This window comes from Pelobates fuscus, chromosome 6 (assembly GCF_036172605.1).
Source record: "Pelobates fuscus isolate aPelFus1 chromosome 6, aPelFus1.pri, whole genome shotgun sequence".
In the NCBI taxonomy this organism is placed as follows: domain Eukaryota; kingdom Metazoa; phylum Chordata; class Amphibia; order Anura; family Pelobatidae; genus Pelobates; species Pelobates fuscus.
The window spans coordinates 202,015,984-202,032,149 of NC_086322.1; the positions used below are offsets into that span (position 1 = coordinate 202,015,984).

The window sequence follows — 16,166 nt, forward strand, 5'->3', positions numbered from 1 at the left end:
GATCACATATGTTACTTCTGGCTTGACTTAGATTAAAAGTGACCCATGATTTACTTTTAAGCATGGTTGCATTATCTGCATGTTCTTCACATTATTGCTAATGTTGAGCAGAAACATATGTACATCAGCATGTAAGTGATCACATATGTTACTTCTGGCTTGACTTAGATTAAAACTTCTTGGCGTTGGCATCTTTTTGTTGCTTTATTTTCTATGTTCTACTATCAAAATGTTCACTGTTGGAAGAATGTTATCCGGCACATCCGAAGATCCCTAGTCGTGGTTATAACTTGATAATATTGGAGTGGAGAACTGTAAACTTAAAATGCCCAGACTTAAATCCCAAGCATTGGCAATGGTTTCTACCTTCTGAAACATACTTAGTCTCACCTTTTAAGATCAGCTGTCCTTTTCAATATCTCCGTTTTGACAACGTTTATTTTTTGGAAAACGTGCTCCACACATTAGTTATCCTCTTCAACAACGAAATTGGGATCTCATCAGTGGGTTCAACATTCTAATAAATCACTGTAAATCAGTATATGTTGAAGCTTGCACAACTTATATCTGTTCTGTAGTCACAAAACTTGATCCGAGTTGTTTTTTTTTTGGAATATGCTCACCGATCCAAAAGCGAAATACTGCATCAACGGGAAGCCGAAATAGCTCAGTTGGGAGAGCGTTAGACTAAAGGTCCCTGGTTCGATCCTGGGTTTCGGCATTGGTTGCAGTGTCCCATGATTTACTTTTAAGCATGGTTGCATTATCTGCATGTTCTTCACATTATTGCTAATGTTGAGCAGAAACATATGTACATCAGCATGTAAGTGATCACATATGTTACTTCTGGCTTGACTTAGATTAAAAGTGTCCCATGATTTACTTTTAAGCATGGTTGCATTATCTGCATGTTCTTCACATTATTGCTAATGTTGAGCAGAAACATATGTACATCAGCATGTAAGTGATCACATATGTTACTTCTGGCTTGACTTAGATTAAAACTTCTTGGCGTTGGCATCTTTTTGTTGCTTTATTTTCTATGTTCTACTATCAAAATGTTCACTGTTGGAAGAATGTTATCCGGCACATCCGAAGATCCCTAGTCGTGGTTATAACTTGATAATATTGGAGTGGAGAACTGTAAACTTAAAATGCCCAGACTTAAATCCCAAGCATTGGCAATGGTTTCTACCTTCTGAAACATACTTAGTCTCACCTTTTAAGATCAGCTGTCCTTTTCAATATCTCCGTTTTGACAACGTTTATTTTTTGGAAAACGTGCTCCACACATTAGTTATCCTCTTCAACAACGAAATTGGGATCTCATCAGTGGGTTCAACATTCTAATAAATCACTGTAAATCAGTATATGTTGAAGCTTGCACAACTTATATCTGTTCTGTAGTCACAAAACTTGATCCGAGTTGTTTTTTTTTTGGAATATGCTCACCGATCCAAAAGCGAAATACTGCATCAACGGGAAGCCGAAATAGCTCAGTTGGGAGAGCGTTAGACTGAAGATCTAAAGGTCCCTGGTTCGATCCCGGGTTTCGGCATTGGTTGCAGTGTCCCATGATTTACTTTTAAGCATGGTTGCATTATCTGCATGTTCTTCACATTATTGCTAATGTTGAGCAGAAACATATGTACATCAGCATGTAAGTGATCACATATGTTACTTCTGGCTTGACTTAGATTAAAACTTCTTGGCGTTGGCATCTTTTTGTTGCTTTATTTTCTATGTTCTACTATCAAAATGTTCACTGTTGGAAGAATGTTATCCGGCACATCCGAAGATCCCTAGTCGTGGTTATAACTTGATAATATTGGAGTGGAGAACTGTAAACTTAAAATGCCCAGACTTAAATCCCAAGCATTGGCAATGGTTTCTACCTTCTGAAACATACTTAGTCTCACCTTTTAAGATCAGCTGTCCTTTTCAATATCTCCGTTTTGACAACGTTTATTTTTTGGAAAACGTGCTCCACACATTAGTTATCCTCTTCAACAACGAAATTGGGATCTCATCAGTGGGTTCAACATTCTAATAAATCACTGTAAATCAGTATATGTTGAAGCTTGCACAACTTATATCTGTTCTGTAGTCACAAAACTTGATCCGAGTTTTTTTTTTTTTTTTTGGAATATGCTCACCGATCCAAAAGCGAAATACTGCATCAACGGGAAGCCGAAATAGCTCAGTTGGGAGAGCGTTAGACTGAAGATCTAAAGGTCCCTGGTTCGATCCCGGGTTTCGGCATTGGTTGCAGTGTCCCATGATTTACTTTTAAGCATGGTTGCATTATCTGCATGTTCTTCACATTATTGCTAATGTTGAGCAGAAACATATGTACATCAGCATGTAAGTGATCACATATGTTACTTCTGGCTTGATTTAGATTAAAAGTGTCCCATGATTTACTTTTAAGCATGGTTGCATTATCTGCATGTTCTTCACATTATTGCTAATGTTGAGCAGAAACATATGTACATCAGCATGTAAGTGATCACATATGTTACTTCTGGCTTGACTTAGATTAAAACTTCTTGGCGTTGGCATCTTTTTGTTGCTTTATTTTCTATGTTCTACTATCAAAATGTTCACTGTTGGAAGAATGTTATCCGGCACATCCGAAGATCCCTAGTCGTGGTTATAACTTGATAATATTGGAGTGGAGAACTGTAAACTTAAAATGCCCAGACTTAAATCCCAAGCATTGGCAATGGTTTCTACCTTCTGAAACATACTTAGTCTCACCTTTTAAGATCAGCTGTCCTTTTCAATATCTCCGTTTTGACAACGTTTATTTTTTGGAAAACGTGCTCCACACATTAGTTATCCTCTTCAACAACGAAATTGGGATCTCATCAGTGGGTTCAACATTCTAATAAATCACTGTAAATCAGTATATGTTGAAGCTTGCACAACTTATATCTGTTCTGTAGTCACAAAACTTGATCCGAGTTGTTTTTTTTTTTTGGAATATGCTCACCGATCCAAAAGCGAAATACTGCATCAACGGGAAGCCGAAATAGCTCAGTTGGGAGAGCGTTAGACTGAAGATCTAAAGGTCCCTGGTTCGATCCCGGGTTTCGGCATTGGTTGCAGTGTCCCATGATTTACTTTTAAGCATGGTTGCATTATCTGCATGTTCTTCACATTATTGCTAATGTTGAGCAGAAACATATGTACATCAGCATGTAAGTGATCACATATGTTACTTCTGGCTTGACTTGGATTAAAACTTCTTGGCGTTGGCATCTTTTTGTTGCTTTATTTTCTATGTTCTACTATCAAAATGTTCACTGTTGGAAGAATGTTATCCGGCACATCCGAAGATCCCTAGTCGTGGTTATAACTTGATAATATTGGAGTGGAGAACTGTAAACTTAAAATGCCCAGACTTAAATCCCAAGCATTGGCAATGGTTTCTACCTTCTGAAACATACTTAGTCTCACCTTTTAAGATCAGCTGTCCTTTTCAATATCTCCGTTTTGACAACGTTTATTTTTTGGAAAACGTGCTCCACACATTAGTTATCCTCTTCAACAACGAAATTGGGATCTCATCAGTGGGTTCAACATTCTAATAAATCACTGTAAATCAGTATATGTTGAAGCTTGCACAACTTATATCTGTTCTGTAGTCACAAAACTTGATCCGAGTTGTTTTTTTTTTTTTGGAATATGCTCACCGATCCAAAAGCGAAATACTGCATCAAAGGGAAGCCGAAATAGCTCAGTTGGGAGAGCGTTAGACTGAAGATCTAAAGGTCCCTGGTTCGATCCCGGGTTTCGGCATTGGTTGCAGTGTCCCATGATTTACTTTTAAGCATGGTTGCATTATCTGCATGTTCTTCACATTATTGCTAATGTTGAGCAGAAACATATGTACATCAGCATGTAAGTGATCACATATGTTACTTCTGGCTTGACTTAGATTAAAACTTCTTGGCGTTGGCATCTTTTTGTTGCTTTATTTTCTATGTTCTACTATCAAAATGTTCACTGTTGGAAGAATGTTATCCGGCACATCCGAAGATCCCTAGTCGTGGTTATAACTTGATAATATTGGAGTGGAGAACTGTAAACTTAAAATGCCCAGACTTAAATCCCAAGCATTGGCAATGGTTTCTAACTTCTGAAACATACTTAGTCTCACCTTTTAAGATCAGCTGTCCTTTTCAATATCTCCGTTTTGACAACGTTTATTTTTTGGAAAACGTGCTCCACACATTAGTTATCCTCTTCAACAACGAAATTGGGATCTCATCAGTGGGTTCAACATTCTAATAAATCACTGTAAATCAGTATATGTTGAAGCTTGCACAACTTATATCTGTTCTGTAGTCACAAAACTTGATCCGAGTTGTTTTTTTTTTTTGGAATATGCTCACCGATCCAAAAGCGAAATACTGCATCAAAGGGAAGCCGAAATAGCTCAGTTGGGAGAGCGTTAGACTGAAGATCTAAAGGTCCCTGGTTCGATCCCGGGTTTCGGCATTGGTTGCAGTGTCCCATGATTTACTTTTAAGCATGGTTGCATTATCTGCATGTTCTTCACATTATTGCTAATGTTGAGCAGAAACATATGTACATCAGCATGTAAGTGATCACATATGTTACTTCTGGCTTGACTTAGATTAAAACTTCTTGGCGTTGGCATCTTTTTGTTGCTTTATTTTCTATGTTCTACTATCAAAATGTTCACTGTTGGAAGAATGTTATCCGGCACATCCGAAGATCCCTAGTCGTGGTTATAACTTGATAATATTGGAGTGGAGAACTGTAAACTTAAAATGCCCAGACTTAAATCCCAAGCATTGGCAATGGTTTCTACCTTCTGAAACATACTTAGTCTCACCTTTTAAGATCAGCTGTCCTTTTCAATATCTCCGTTTTGACAACGTTTATTTTTTGGAAAACGTGCTCCACACATTAGTTATCCTCTTCAACAACGAAATTGGGATCTCATCAGTGGGTTCAACATTCTAATAAATCACTGTAAATCAGTATATGTTGAAGCTTGCACAACTTATATCTGTTCTGTAGTCACAAAACTTGATCCGAGTTGTTTTTTTTTTTTTTTGGAATATGCTCACCGATCCAAAAGCGAAATACTGCATCAAAGGGAAGCCGAAATAGCTCAGTTGGGAGAGCGTTAGACTGAAGATCTAAAGGTCCCTGGTTCGATCCCGGGTTTCGGCATTGGTTGCAGTGTCCCATGATTTACTTTTAAGCATGGTTGCATTATCTGCATGTTCTTCAAATTATTGCTAATGTTGAGCAGAAACATATGTACATCAGCATGTAAGTGATCACATATGTTACTTCTGGCTTGATTTAGATTAAAAGTGTCCCATGATTTACTTTTAAGCATGGTTGCATTATCTGCATGTTCTTCACATTATTGCTAATGTTGAGCAGAAACATATGTACATCAGCATGTAAGTGATCACATATGTTACTTCTGGCTTGACTTAGATTAAAACTTCTTGGCGTTGGCATCTTTTTGTTGCTTTATTTTCTATGTTCTACTATCAAAATGTTCACTGTTGGAAGAATGTTATCCGGCACATCCGAAGATCCCTAGTCGTGGTTATAACTTGATAATATTGGAGTGGAGAACTGTAAACTTAAAATGCCCAGACTTAAATCCCAAGCATTGGCAATGGTTTCTACCTTCTGAAACATACTTAGTCTCACCTTTTAAGATCAGCTGTCCTTTTCAATATCTCCGTTTTGACAACGTTTATTTTTTGGAAAACGTGCTCCACACATTAGTTATCCTCTTCAACAACGAAATTGGGATCTCATCAGTGGGTTCAACATTCTAATAAATCACTGTAAATCTGTATATGTTGAAGCTTGCACAACTTATATCTGTTCTGTAGTCACAAAACTTGATCCGAGTTGTTTTTTTTTTTTGAATATGCTCGCCGATCCAAAAGCGAAATACTACATGAACGGGAAGCCGAAATAGCTCAGTTGGGAGAGCGTTAGACTGAAGATCTAAAGGTCCCTGGTTCGATCCCGGGTTTCGGCATTGGTTGCAGTGTCCCATGATTTACTTTTAAGCATGGTTGCATTATCTGCATGTTCTTCACATTATTGCTAATGTTGAGCAGAAACATATGTACATCAGCATGTAAGTGATCACATATGTTACTTCTGGCTTGACTTAGATTAAAAGTGTCCCATGATTTACTTTTAAGCATGGTTGCATTATCTGCATGTTCTTCACATTATTGCTAATGTTGAGCAGAAACCTATGTACATCAGCATGTAAGTGATCACATATGTTACTTCTGGCTTGAATTAGATTAAAAGTGTCCCATGATTTACTTTTAAGCATGGTTGCATTATCTGCATGTTCTTCACATTATTGCTAATGTTGAGCAGAAACATATGTTCATCAGCATGTAAGTGATCACATATGTTACTTCTGGCTTGACTTAGATTAAAAGTGTCCCATGATTTACTTTTAAGCATGGTTGCATTATCTGCATGTTTTTCACATTATTGCTAATGTTGAGCAGAAACATATGTACATCAGCATGTAAGTGATCACATATGTTACTTCTGGCTTGACTTAGATTAAAACTTCTTGGCGTTGGCATCTTTTTGTTGCTTTATTTTCTATGTTCTACTATCAAAATGTTCACTGTTGGAAGAATGTTATCCGGCACATCCGAAGATCCCTAGTCGTGGTTATAACTTGATAATATTGGAGTGGAGAACTGTAAACTTAAAATGCCCAGACTTAAATCCCAAGCATTGGCAATGGTTTCTACCTTCTGAAACATACTTAGTCTCACCTTTTAAGATAAGCTGTCCTTTTCAATATCTCCGTTTTGACAACGTTTATTTTTTGGAAAACGTGCTCCACACATTAGTTATCCTCTTCAACAACGAAATTGGGATCTCATCAGTGGGTTCAACATTCTAATAAATCACTGTAAATCAGTATATGTTGAAGCTTGCACAACTTATATCTGTTCTGTAGTCACAAAACTTGATCCGAGTTGTTTTTTTTTTTTGAATATGCTCGCCGATCCAAAAGCGAAATACTACATGAACGGGAAGCCGAAATAGCTCAGTTGGGAGAGCGTTAGACTGAAGATCTAAAGGTCCCTGGTTCGATCCCGGGTTTCGGCATTGGTTGCAGTGTCCCATGATTTACTTTTAAGCATGGTTGCATTATCTGCATGTTCTTCACATTATTGCTAATGTTGAGCAGAAACATATGTACATCAGCATGTAAGTGATCACATATGTTACTTCTGGCTTGACTTAGATTAAAAGTGTCCCATGATTTACTTTTAAGCATGGTTGCATTATCTGCATGTTCTTCACATTATTGCTAATGTTGAGCAGAAACCTATGTACATCAGCATGTAAGTGATCACATATGTTACTTCTGGCTTGAATTAGATTAAAAGTGTCCCATGATTTACTTTTAAGCATGGTTGCATTATCTGCATGTTCTTCACATTATTGCTAATGTTGAGCAGAAACATATGTTCATCAGCATGTAAGTGATCACATATGTTACTTCTGGCTTGACTTAGATTAAAAGTGTCCCATGATTTACTTTTAAGCATGGTTGCATTATCTGCATGTTTTTCACATTATTGCTAATGTTGAGCAGAAACATATGTACATCAGCATGTAAGTGATCACATATGTTACTTCTGGCTTGACTTAGATTAAAACTTCTTGGCGTTGGCATCTTTTTGTTGCTTTATTTTCTATGTTCTACTATCAAAATGTTCACTGTTGGAAGAATGTTATCCGGCACATCCGAAGATCCCTAGTCGTGGTTATAACTTGATAATATTGGAGTGGAGAACTGTAAACTTAAAATGCCCAGACTTAAATCCCAAGCATTGGCAATGGTTTCTACCTTCTGAAACATACTTAGTCTCACCTTTTAAGATAAGCTGTCCTTTTCAATATCTCCGTTTTGACAACGTTTATTTTTTGGAAAACGTGCTCCACACATTAGTTATCCTCTTCAACAACGAAATTGGGATCTCATCAGTGGGTTCAACATTCTAATAAATCACTGTAAATCAGTATATGTTGAAGCTTGCACAACTTATATCTGTTCTGTAGTCACAAAACTTGATCCGAGTTGTTTTTTTTTTGGAATATGCTCACCGATCCAAAAGCGAAATACTGCATTAACGGGAAGCCGAAATAGCTCAGTTGGGAGAGCGTTAGACTAAAGGTCCCTGGTTCGATCCTGGGTTTCGACATTGGTTGCAGTGTCCCATGATTTACTTTTAAGCATGGTTGCATTATCTGCATGTTCTTCACATTATTGCTAATGTTGAGCAGAAACATATGTACATCAGCATGTAAGTGATCACATATGTTACTTCTGGCTTGACTTAGATTAAAAGTGTCCCATTATTTACTTTTAAGCATGGTTGCATTATCTGCATGTTCTTCACATTATTGCTAATGTTGAGCAGAAACATATGTACATCAGCATGTAAGTGATCACATATGTTACTTCTGGCTTGACTTAGATTAAAACTTCTTGGCGTTGGCATCTTTTTGTTGCTTTATTTTCTATGTTCTACTATCAAAATGTTCACTGTTGGAAGAATGTTATCCGGCACATCCGAAGATCCCTAGTCGTGGTTATAACTTGATAATATTGGAGTGGAGAACTGTAAACTTAAAATGCCCAGACTTAAATCCCAAGCATTGGCAATGGTTTCTACCTTCTGAAACATACTTAGTCTCACCTTTTAAGATCAGCTGTCCTTTTCAATATCTCCGTTTTGACAACGTTTATTTTTTGGAAAACGTGCTCCACACATTAGTTATCCTCTTCAACAACGAAATTGGGATCTCATCAGTGGGTTCAACATTCTAATAAATCACTGTAAATCAGTATATGTTGAAGCTTGCACAACTTATATCTATTCTGTAGTCACAAAACTTGATCCGAGTTGTTGTTTTTTTTTTTTGAATATGCTCACCGATCCAAAAGCGAAATACTACATGAACGGGAAGCCGAAATAGCTCAGTTGGGAGAGCGTTAGACTGAAGATCTAAAGGTCCCTGGTTCGATCCCAGGTTTCGGCATTGGTTGCAGTGTCCCATGATTTACTTTTAAGCATGGTTGCATTATCTGCATGTTCTTCACATTATTGCTAATGTTGAGCAGAAACATATGTACATCAGCATGTAAGTGATCACATATGTTACTTCTGGCTTGAATTAGATTAAAAGTGTCCCATGATTTACTTTTAAGCATGGTTGCATTATCTGCATGTTCTTCACATTATTGCTAATGTTGAGCAGAAACATATGTACATCAGCATGTAAGTGATCACATATGTTACTTCTGGCTTGACTTGGTTTAAAACTTCTTGGCGTTGGCATCTTTTTGTTGCTTTATTTTCTATGTTCTACTATCAAAATGTTCACTGTTGGAAGAATGTTATCCGGCACATCCGAAGATCCCTAGTCGTGGTTATAACTTGATAATATTGGAGTGGAGAACTGTAAACTTAAAATGCCCAGACTTAAATCCCAAGCATTGGCAATGGTTTCTACCTTCTGAAACATACTTAGTCTCACCTTTTAAGATCAGCTGTCCTTTTCAATATCTCCGTTTTGACAACGTTTATTTTTTGGAAAACGTGCTCCACACATTAGTTATCCTCTTCAACAACGAAATTGGGATCTCATCAGTGGGTTCAACATTCTAATAAATCACTGTAAATCAGTATATGTTGAAGCTTGCACAACTTATATCTATTCTGTAGTCACAAAACTTGATCCGAGTTGTTGTTTTTTTTTTTGAATATGCTCACCGATCCAAAAGCGAAATACTACATGAACGGGAAGCCGAAATAGCTCAGTTGGGAGAGCGTTAGACTGAAGATCTAAAGGTCCCTGGTTCGATCCCAGGTTTCGGCATTGGTTGCAGTGTCCCATGATTTACTTTTAAGCATGGTTGCATTATCTGCATGTTCTTCACATTATTGCTAATGTTGAGCAGAAACATATGTACATCAGCATGTAAGTGATCACATATGTTACTTCTGGCTTGAATTAGATTAAAAGTGTCCCATGATTTACTTTTAAGCATGGTTGCATTATCTGCATGTTCTTCACATTATTGCTAATGTTGAGCAGAAACATATGTACATCAGCATGTAAGTGATCACATATGTTACTTCTGGCTTGACTTGGTTTAAAACTTCTTGGCGTTGGCATCTTTTTGTTGCTTTATTTTCTATGTTCTACTATCAAAATGTTCACTGTTGGAAGAATGTTATCCGGCACATCCGAAGATCCCTAGTCGTGGTTATAACTTGATAATATTGGAGTGGAGAACTGTAAACTTAAAATGCCCAGACTTAAATCCCAAGCATTGGCAATGGTTTCTACCTTCTGAAACATACTTAGTCTCACCTTTTAAGATCAGCTGTCCTTTTCAATATCTCCGTTTTGACAACGTTTATTTTTTGGAAAACGTGCTCCACACATTAGTTATCCTCTTCAACAACGAAATTGGGATCTCATCAGTGGGTTCAACATTCTAATAAATCACTGTAAATCAGTATATGTTGAAGCTTGCACAACTTATATCTGTTCTGTAGTCACAAAACTTGATCCGAGTTGTTTTTTTTTTTTGGAATATGCTCACCGATCCAAAAGCGAAATACTGCATCAAAGGGAAGCCGAAATAGCTCAGTTGGGAGAGCGTTAGACTGAAGATCTAAAGGTCCCTGGTTCGATCCCGGGTTTCGGCATTGGTTGCAGTGTCCCATGATTTACTTTTAAGCATGGTTGCATTATCTGCATGTTCTTCACATTATTGCTAATGTTGAGCAGAAACATATGTACATCAGCATGTAAGTGATCACATATGTTACTTCTGGCTTGACTTGGTTTAAAACTTCTTGGCGTTGGCATTTTTTTGTTGCTTTATTTTCTATGTTCTACTATCAAAATGTTCACTGTTGGAAGAATGTTATCCGGCACATCCGAAGATCCCTAGTCGTGGTTATAACTTGATAATATTGGAGTGGAGAACTGTAAACTTAAAATGCCCAGACTTAAATCCCAAGCATTGGCAATGGTTTCTACCTTCTGAAACATACTTAGTCTCACCTTTTAAGATCAGCTGTCCTTTTCAATATCTCCGTTTTGACAACGTTTATTTTTTGGAAAACGTGCTCCACACATTAGTTATCCTCTTCAACAACGAAATTGGGATCTCATCAGTGGGTTCAACATTCTAATAAATCACTGTAAATCAGTATATGTTGAAGCTTGCACAACTTATATCTGTTCTGTAGTCACAAAACTTGATCCGAGTTGTTTTTTTTTTGGAATATGCTCACCGATCCAAAAGCGAAATACTGCATTAACGGGAAGCCGAAATAGCTCAGTTGGGAGAGCGTTAGACTAAAGGTCCCTGGTTCGATCCTGGGTTTCGACATTGGTTGCAGTGTCCCATGATTTACTTTTAAGCATGGTTGCATTATCTGCATGTTCTTCACATTATTGCTAATGTTGAGCAGAAACATATGTACATCAGCATGTAAGTGATCACATATGTTACTTCTGGCTTGACTTAGATTAAAACTTCTTGGCGTTGGCATCTTTTTGTTGCTTTATTTTCTATGTTCTACTATCAAAATGTTCACTGTTGGAAGAATGTTATCCGGCACATCCGAAGATCCCTAGTCGTGGTTATAACTTGATAATATTGGAGTGGAGAACTGTAAACTTAAAATGCCCAGACTTAAATCCCAAGCATTGGCAATGGTTTCTACCTTCTGAAACATACTTAGTCTCACCTTTTAAGATCAGCTGTCCTTTTCAATATCTCCGTTTTGACAACGTTTATTTTTTGGAAAACGTGCTCCACACATTAGTTATCCTCTTCAACAACGAAATTGGGATCTCATCAGTGGGTTCAACATTCTAATAAATCACTGTAAATCAGTATATGTTGAAGCTTGCACAACTTATATCTGTTCTGTAGTCACAAAACTTGATCCGAGTTGTTGTTTTTTTTTTGAATATGCTCGCCGATCCAAAAGCGAAATACTACATGAACGGGAAGCCGAAATAGCTCAGTTGGGAGAGCGTTAGACTGAAGATCTAAAGGTCCCTGGTTCGATCCCGGGTTTCGGCATTGGTTGCAGTGTCCCATGATTTACTTTTAAGCATGGTTGCATTATCTGCATGTTCTTCACATTATTGCTAATGTTGAGCAGAAACATATGTACATCAGCATGTAAGTGATCACATATGTTACTTCTGGCTTGAATTAGATTAAAAGTGTCCCATGATTTACTTTTAAGCATGGTTGCATTATCTGCATGTTCTTCACATTATTGCTAATGTTGAGCAGAAACATATGTACATCAGCATGTAAGTGATCACATATGTTACTTCTGGCTTGACTTGGTTTAAAACTTCTTGGCGTTGGCATCTTTTTGTTGCTTTATTTTCTATGTTCTACTATCAAAATGTTCACTGTTGGAAGAATGTTATCCGGCACATCCGAAGATCCCTAGTCGTGGTTATAACTTGATAATATTGGAGTGGAGAACTGTAAACTTAAAATGCCCAGACTTAAATCCCAAGCATTGGCAATGGTTTCTACCTTCTGAAACATACTTAGTCTCACCTTTTAAGATCAGCTGTCCTTTTCAATATCTCCGTTTTGACAACGTTTATTTTTTGGAAAACGTGCTCCACACATTAGTTATCCTCTTCAACAACGAAATTGGGATCTCATCAGTGGGTTCAACATTCTAATAAATCACTGTAAATCAGTATATGTTGAAGCTTGCACAACTTATATCTGTTCTGTAGTCACAAAACTTGATCCGAGTTGTTTTTTTTTTTTTGGAATATGCTCACCGATCCAAAAGCGAAATACTGCATCAACGGGAAGCCGAAATAGCTCAGTTGGGAGAGCGTTAGACTGAAGATCTAAAGGTCCCTGGTTCGATCCCGGGTTTCGGCATTGGTTGCAGTGTCCCATGATTTACTTTTAAGCATGGTTGCATTATCTGCATGTTCTTCACATTATTGCTAATGTTGAGCAGAAACATATGTACATCAGCATGTAAGTGATCACATATGTTACTTCTGGCTTGACTTAGATTAAAACTTCTTGGCGTTGGCATCTTTTTGTTGCTTTATTTTCTATGTTCTACTATCAAAATGTTCACTGTTGGAAGAATGTTATCCGGCACATCCGAAGATCCCTAGTCGTGGTTATAACTTGATAATATTGGAGTGGAGAACTGTAAACTTAAAATGCCCAGACTTAAATCCCAAGCATTGGCAATGGTTTCTACCTTCTGAAACATACTTAGTCTCACCTTTTAAGATCAGCTGTCCTTTTCAATATCTCCGTTTTGACAACGTTTATTTTTTGGAAAACGTGCTCCACACATTAGTTATCCTCTTCAACAACGAAATTGGGATCTCATCAGTGGGTTCAACATTCTAATTCTAATGATTTACTTTTAAGCATGGTTGCATTATCTGCATGTTCTTCACATTATTGCTAATGTTGAACAGAAACATATGTACATCAGCATGTAAGTGATCACATATGTTACTTCTGGCTTGACTTAGATTAAAAGTGTCCCATGATTTACTTTTAAGCATGGTTGCATTATCTGCATGTTCTTCACATTATTGCTAATGTTGAGCAGAAACCTATGTACATCAGCATGTAAGTGATCACATATGTTACTTCTGGCTTGAATTAGATTAAAAGTGTCCCATGATTTACTTTTAAGCATGGTTGCATTATCTGCATGTTCTTCACATTATTGCTAATGTTGAGCAGAAACATATGTTCATCAGCATGTAAGTGATCACATATGTTACTTCTGGCTTGACTTAGATTAAAAGTGTCCCATGATTTACTTTTAAGCATGGTTGCATTATCTGCATGTTTTTCACATTATTGCTAATGTTGAGCAGAAACATATGTACATCAGCATGTAAGTGATCACATATGTTACTTCTGGCTTGACTTAGATTAAAACTTCTTGGCGTTGGCATCTTTTTGTTGCTTTATTTTCTATGTTCTACTATCAAAATGTTCACTGTTGGAAGAATGTTATCCGGCACATCCGAAGATCCCTAGTCGTGGTTATAACTTGATAATATTGGAGTGGAGAACTGTAAACTTAAAATGCCCAGACTTAAATCCCAAGCATTGGCAATGGTTTCTACCTTCTGAAACATACTTAGTCTCACCTTTTAAGATAAGCTGTCCTTTTCAATATCTCCGTTTTGACAACGTTTATTTTTTGGAAAACGTGCTCCACACATTAGTTATCCTCTTCAACAACGAAATTGGGATCTCATCAGTGGGTTCAACATTCTAATAAATCACTGTAAATCAGTATATGTTGAAGCTTGCACAACTTATATCTGTTCTGTAGTCACAAAACTTGATCCGAGTTGTTTTTTTTTTGGAATATGCTCACCGATCCAAAAGCGAAATACTGCATTAACGGGAAGCCGAAATAGCTCAGTTGGGAGAGCGTTAGACTAAAGGTCCCTGGTTCGATCCTGGGTTTCGGCATTGGTTGCAGTGTCCCATGATTTACTTTTAAGCATGGTTGCATTATCTGCATGTTCTTCACATTATTGCTAATGTTGAGCAGAAACATATGTACATCAGCATGTAAGTGATCACATATGTTACTTCTGGCTTGACTTAGATTAAAACTTCTTGGCGTTGGCATCTTTTTGTTGCTTTATTTTCTATGTTCTACTATCAAAATGTTCACTGTTGGAAGAATGTTATCCGGCACATCCGAAGATCCCTAGTCGTGGTTATAACTTGATAATATTGGAGTGGAGAACTGTAAACTTAAAATGCCCAGACTTAAATCCCAAGCATTGGCAATGGTTTCTACCTTCTGAAACATACTTAGTCTCACCTTTTAAGATCAGCTGTCCTTTTCAATATCTCCGTTTTGACAACGTTTATTTTTTGGAAAACGTGCTCCACACATTAGTTATCCTCTTCAACAACGAAATTGGGATCTCATCAGTGGGTTCAACATTCTAATAAATCACTGTAAATCAGTATATGTTGAAGCTTGCACAACTTATATCTGTTCTGTAGTCACAAAACTTGATCCGAGTTGTTGTTTTTTTTTTGAATATGCTCGCCGATCCAAAAGCGAAATACTACATGAACGGGAAGCCGAAATAGCTCAGTTGGGAGAGCGTTAGACTGAAGATCTAAAGGTCCCTGGTTCGATCCCGGGTTTCGGCATTGGTTGCAGTGTCCCATGATTTACTTTTAAGCATGGTTGCATTATCTGCATGTTCTTCACATTATTGCTAATGTTGAGCAGAAACATATGTACATCAGCATGTAAGTGATCACATATGTTACTTCTGGCTTGAATTAGATTAAAAGTGTCCCATGATTTACTTTTAAGCATGGTTGCATTATCTGCATGTTCTTCACATTATTGCTAATGTTGAGCAGAAACATATGTACATCAGCATGTAAGTGATCACATATGTTACTTCTGGCTTGACTTGGTTTAAAACTTCTTGGCGTTGGCATCTTTTTGTTGCTTTATTTTCTATGTTCTACTATCAAAATGTTCACTGTTGGAAGAATGTTATCCGGCACATCCGAAGATCCCTAGTCGTGGTTATAACTTGATAATATTGGAGTGGAGAACTGTAAACTTAAAATGCCCAGACTTAAATCCCAAGCATTGGCAATGGTTTCTACCTTCTGAAACATACTTAGTCTCACCTTTTAAGATCAGCTGTCCTTTTCAATATCTCCGTTTTGACAACGTTTATTTTTTGGAAAACGTGCTCCACACATTAGTTATCCTCTTCAACAACGAAATTGGGATCTCATCAGTGGGTTCAACATTCTAATAAATCACTGTAAATCAGTATATGTTGAAGCTTGCACAACTTATATCTGTTCTGTAGTCACAAAACTTGATCCGAGTTGTTTTTTTTTTTTGGAATATGCTCACCGATCCAAAAGCGAAATACTGCATCAAAGGGAAGCCGAAATAGCTCAGTTGGGAGAGCGTTAGACTGAAGATCTAAAGGTCCCTGGTTCGATCCCGGGTTTCGGCATTGGTTGCAGTGTCCCATGATTT

The 16,166-nt window shown here is 37.3% G+C and overlaps 15 non-coding genes across 15 annotated transcripts; all 15 read left to right on the plus strand.

The window, feature by feature from the left end:
- The first annotated feature begins 1,485 nt into the window (after positions 1-1,485).
- On the plus strand, positions 1,486-1,558 carry TRNAF-GAA (transfer RNA phenylalanine (anticodon GAA)). The gene has a single exon. It is a non-coding gene; the product is annotated as a tRNA-Phe (tRNA).
- Positions 1,559-2,189: 631 nt separating this feature from the next.
- Positions 2,190-2,262, plus strand: TRNAF-GAA (transfer RNA phenylalanine (anticodon GAA)). Its single transcript has one exon. It is a non-coding gene; the product is annotated as a tRNA-Phe (tRNA).
- A 766-nt stretch (positions 2,263-3,028) lies between these two features.
- Positions 3,029-3,101, plus strand: TRNAF-GAA (transfer RNA phenylalanine (anticodon GAA)). Its single transcript has one exon. It is a non-coding gene; the product is annotated as a tRNA-Phe (tRNA).
- Positions 3,102-3,731: 630 nt separating this feature from the next.
- On the plus strand, positions 3,732-3,804 carry TRNAF-GAA (transfer RNA phenylalanine (anticodon GAA)). The gene has a single exon. It is a non-coding gene; the product is annotated as a tRNA-Phe (tRNA).
- A 629-nt stretch (positions 3,805-4,433) lies between these two features.
- TRNAF-GAA (transfer RNA phenylalanine (anticodon GAA)) lies at positions 4,434-4,506 on the plus strand. The gene has a single exon. It is a non-coding gene; the product is annotated as a tRNA-Phe (tRNA).
- A 632-nt stretch (positions 4,507-5,138) lies between these two features.
- On the plus strand, positions 5,139-5,211 carry TRNAF-GAA (transfer RNA phenylalanine (anticodon GAA)). The gene has a single exon. It is a non-coding gene; the product is annotated as a tRNA-Phe (tRNA).
- A 765-nt stretch (positions 5,212-5,976) lies between these two features.
- On the plus strand, positions 5,977-6,049 carry TRNAF-GAA (transfer RNA phenylalanine (anticodon GAA)). Its single transcript has one exon. It is a non-coding gene; the product is annotated as a tRNA-Phe (tRNA).
- Positions 6,050-7,088: 1,039 nt separating this feature from the next.
- Positions 7,089-7,161, plus strand: TRNAF-GAA (transfer RNA phenylalanine (anticodon GAA)). The gene has a single exon. It is a non-coding gene; the product is annotated as a tRNA-Phe (tRNA).
- A 1,871-nt stretch (positions 7,162-9,032) lies between these two features.
- Positions 9,033-9,105, plus strand: TRNAF-GAA (transfer RNA phenylalanine (anticodon GAA)). The gene has a single exon. It is a non-coding gene; the product is annotated as a tRNA-Phe (tRNA).
- A 767-nt stretch (positions 9,106-9,872) lies between these two features.
- TRNAF-GAA (transfer RNA phenylalanine (anticodon GAA)) lies at positions 9,873-9,945 on the plus strand. The gene has a single exon. It is a non-coding gene; the product is annotated as a tRNA-Phe (tRNA).
- Positions 9,946-10,711: 766 nt separating this feature from the next.
- Positions 10,712-10,784, plus strand: TRNAF-GAA (transfer RNA phenylalanine (anticodon GAA)). Its single transcript has one exon. It is a non-coding gene; the product is annotated as a tRNA-Phe (tRNA).
- Positions 10,785-12,105: 1,321 nt separating this feature from the next.
- TRNAF-GAA (transfer RNA phenylalanine (anticodon GAA)) lies at positions 12,106-12,178 on the plus strand. Its single transcript has one exon. It is a non-coding gene; the product is annotated as a tRNA-Phe (tRNA).
- A 767-nt stretch (positions 12,179-12,945) lies between these two features.
- TRNAF-GAA (transfer RNA phenylalanine (anticodon GAA)) lies at positions 12,946-13,018 on the plus strand. The gene has a single exon. It is a non-coding gene; the product is annotated as a tRNA-Phe (tRNA).
- A 2,213-nt stretch (positions 13,019-15,231) lies between these two features.
- On the plus strand, positions 15,232-15,304 carry TRNAF-GAA (transfer RNA phenylalanine (anticodon GAA)). Its single transcript has one exon. It is a non-coding gene; the product is annotated as a tRNA-Phe (tRNA).
- A 766-nt stretch (positions 15,305-16,070) lies between these two features.
- TRNAF-GAA (transfer RNA phenylalanine (anticodon GAA)) lies at positions 16,071-16,143 on the plus strand. Its single transcript has one exon. It is a non-coding gene; the product is annotated as a tRNA-Phe (tRNA).
- The last annotated feature ends 23 nt before the right edge of the window (positions 16,144-16,166 follow it).